Source organism: Telopea speciosissima, unplaced genomic scaffold (genome assembly GCF_018873765.1).
Source record: "Telopea speciosissima isolate NSW1024214 ecotype Mountain lineage unplaced genomic scaffold, Tspe_v1 Tspe_v1.0263, whole genome shotgun sequence".
NCBI lineage: Eukaryota > Viridiplantae > Streptophyta > Magnoliopsida > Proteales > Proteaceae > Telopea > Telopea speciosissima.
The window spans coordinates 5,359-9,224 of record NW_025317599.1 but is presented as its reverse complement, the minus strand read 5'-3'; the positions used below and the strand labels follow the sequence as shown (position 1 = coordinate 9,224).

Here is a 3,866-nt window from a genome sequence, read left to right as displayed (position 1 = left end):
GCTGTGATCTCGGCCTCCACTCCCTTTGGTTTTGGAGGAAACATATCACATATTCTGCAGATCAAGTTGGACCCCCACTCCCTTTGGTTTTGGAGGAAACATATCACATATTCTGCAGATCAAGTTGGACCAAACCAACTATCTCTTATGGCATGCTCAGTTTCTGCCATTATTCCGGCTTCATGACTATCTCAAGTATGTCGATGGCTTGTTTCCGTGTCCCTCTCCAACCCTCGCTGCGACTGTGAATGCCACTGACCCTGCTGCTACACCTCAACTGCAACCCAACCCTGAGTATATCACATGGCAGCAGCAAGATCAGATGTTGCTCTGTTGCTTACTCTCTACTCTCACCGAATCGGTCTTCTCCCTGGTTGTTGGTTTGGATACTTCTCATGAAGTATGGATGGCGCTTGAGAAGCACTTCTCCTACTCTCAGGCCCGTATAAAAAAGGGCACTCTCTCTGTGGTTGAATATGTTCAAAAAGCGAAGACAATTGCAAAACATCTGGCCGCAGCTGCTCAGCCCATCTCTGATAGCCAAATGGTTCTTAGTCTTCTCCACGGCCTTGGGCCTGAATATGATGGCTTTGTTTTACAATCAGCTCCTGTGGCCTATCACCCGAGTCGCCATTTCTGCATCCAAGAAGGTTGGTTTTGAATCCTCTGATAGACTAGATTCGGTTCTTACCCTCTTCAGAAACCATGGATTCACCGACGCCCAAATTTCCAGTATCATTGGAAGGTGCCCATCAGTGCTCGTATCCAGTCCTACAAAGAACCTTCTGCCTAAACTTGAGTTTTTCCATTCCCAGGGTGTTTCCAGTCCTAACATCGCCAAAATCCTCTGTAAAGAGCCAAGGGTCTTGTCCAGTAGCTTAGAAAACCAAATCATCCCTGCTTTTAATTTCTTGAAAAGTTTAGTTGGGATTGTGGAGAATGTTGTTCTTGGTCTAAAACGTGAACCTCGTCTCATCAGGTGTGGCATACAGATTGTGTCTCGAAATATTGCAATCTTGAGAGAAAATGGAGTGCCTGAGTCTGAAATCGTGATTTTACTAATTAACTTTCCCAGCACCATGATGCCAAAAAATGATCGGTTCAAACAGATACTTGAGGAGATTAAGCAAATGGGTTTCAACCTTTCCAAACACATGTTTATGCGTGCTCTGTTTGTATTTACATCAGTGAACAGATCGACATGGAAGCTGAAATTGGAGGCTTATAGAAGGTGGGGTTTTTTTGAAAATGAGATTCTCATGGCATTTAGAAAGTACCCTTATTTTGTGGCACTGTCTGAGAAGAGGATAATGAGACATGGATTTCTTCCATAACAAAATGGGTTGGGAAAGGGCAGTTATCATCACATACCCGCAACTTCTTGGGTTTAGCTTGGAGTAGAGGATTCTTCCATGGTGTTCAGTTTTACGAGTATTGATATTGAAAGGTCTGGTGAAGGAAGATCTTAAATTGGCACATCTGTTGACAAAAAATGAGAAGTATTTCTTGGAGAAGTTTGTGACCAAATATGAGAAAGAAGTTCCTCATCTCTTGGAATTATTCAAAGGAAATATTAATCTGCTAGGACTAGGATATGGAACTGAGGAAGTGTGGAAAGAACCTATTGTAAAATGCCCAAATCTTTGAAACTTGACAAACAGATCTAATTGCTTCTTTGTGACCTTGAAGCCTCAATGTCTATATGGAGACTGTATACGAGCCTATATATAACTCTTTTTTTGTGCAACCATTAAGGTCAATGATTCAATATGTGTTTCTAGGAAATTTACTGTCCAGCTCTTATGCTTCAGTTGACCTGTTTTGAGCTCAGCAGGAAGACACTTATCTGTTGCCTAGTCATTCTGGTGAGTGTGATTACTTGAGTAGAGGCTAGTCCCAGATTTGCAGTTTTAACTTCAATTTACTCAACATTAGAAGGTGTATAACAAGTAAAATTTATGTAAAATTGGTTTCTTGGGGCATTAATTTGCAAAATTAGTTAATAGGATGTTACTTTCTATGAATTTATTTGTATCGATAAGTTTTCTTTTATTAAAAAGGCTGTTTGTGTTAATGATTTGATAAATTGGTTGTGCTGATTTGTATAATTGGTAAGAAAGAGTGGAGGAAAAAGAAAAAAAACCTTCCTTTGGTATATTTGATTCTAAACTTGTAGTGCTGAAGCTGTAGGGTTTTTAGTATTGAAAATTTATGGAGTTTCGGTTATACAGATGCTTGTTATTGAATTGAACTTTGAAAAGCAGTATATCCTATAAATGTGAGGAGACCTAAAAGGATGATTATATCAGGAAAACGGGTAGGGGAGGAGCCTATTTGGATAATTAATAATTGGGTTTTTGGGTTTAGAACAATTATAGTCTGAGTTTAAAAAAAATGTTTGAGTCTACTTAGCGAATATTGGCGGGACTAGGAGATTTATTGTTCAATATGAATCTATAGTATTGAAGGTTGTCTGCTGCAGCCATGTCATGGAGGATCCTCAGCACAACTTGAAGAAGAGGGACAACATTCGCAATAGATTTCCATGCCCATGAAGCTGTCACAGGGTTGGGGGCATGTAGAAGGTCCGATCTTTTGCTTCATAATGCCTCAAACATTGCTTCTTGGAGGCCTTGGAGAAGTCTAGTGATCTTGTCAATGCACCACCATAATTCATTTCTACAAATGCAAACTTATTCTGAAAAATTATTTTCGTAAGCTGTTTTTAAAATTAATTTATCCTGCTATTGTCGGTAAAAAAAAAATTTAATCTATCCTGCCAAATGTATTTGGGTTGGAACTTGGAAATGTGGCAAAAAGTTAAGGTCCATAGGTGGTCCATCGAGACGTCTTCTAGTTTATAAGCTCCAACAATTCAGACTTGGATTCATAAAAGCTAGGGTTTTAAAACCAGGAATCGCTGAATAATGCATAATCGGTCTGAAACAGCAGAAATCGGGGAGTCTCAAAATGCTAGAAATCGGAATAATTTGAAACCCTGAACTAAAAACAGACCTGCAGGCATGGTTTGAGGTATCGGATCAGATCGGCCAATTTTGGCTGGATCGGATCGGTATTGGTCGAGACTGATTCCGAAATGGATCCGATCCGATCCGATCCAGCTGTACGGATAGGGGTAAAAATGAAAAAAAAATTATTTTTTTTTATAAGAAAATAAGATAAAAGTGTCATATTTGCCCGAGTTTGGGTGATCCCAATTCGTCTCGGCCGATCCAATCCCGATCCAGCCGATATCGAGATCACAAACCATGCCTGTAGGTTTTCCAAAGTGCCAGTTGTTAAAGGTGTCATGGATTTCTAGGGGTAATTTTGTTTTTGTTTTTGCTCCTAGGGAAGCAATTCATTAGCCAATTCTTTACCTCGGAAGGTCCTGGCCACTGCGTGTATGACATAGGGTCGTATGCAAAGATCACTTTATCCTCATTCAAGCAAGGCGCTTAGGTAGAGATAAGATGATCATTGTGTACATCCTTGTGTCTGCGTAGCATAGCATAGGATATGCAATGTGCCATAGAGGATCCAAATTGTAAAACTAGAGACTCATGCAGGAAGGCACTTATCTGTTGCCTAGTCATCCTGGTGCATATGGTTACTTGAGTAGAGGCTAGTGCCAGATTTACAGTTTAATTTCAATCTACTCAAAACCTTGGTGAATAGAAAGTAAAATTTATGTAAAATTGGATTCTTAGAGCATTAAATTTGCAATATTTGTTATGTGATGTCACTTTCTATGCATTTATGTGTATTGATAGGTTTCTTGATCATTAAGATGCTTTCACGTCCTTACCTTGCCTGTGCAGCTTCAAACAGTTAGTAATAAAGCTACTTTTTTTGTCTTTAGGTAA

The 3,866-nt window shown here is 39.5% G+C and overlaps 1 long non-coding RNA gene across 1 annotated transcript; it reads left to right on the top strand.

The window, feature by feature from the left end:
- Positions 1-1,323: 1,323 nt before the first annotated feature.
- On the top strand, positions 1,324-3,603 carry LOC122647908. The gene is made up of 3 exons (XR_006330991.1): positions 1,324-1,741; positions 3,280-3,289; positions 3,574-3,603. It is a non-coding gene; the product is annotated as an uncharacterized LOC122647908 (long non-coding RNA).
- The last annotated feature ends 263 nt before the right edge of the window (positions 3,604-3,866 follow it).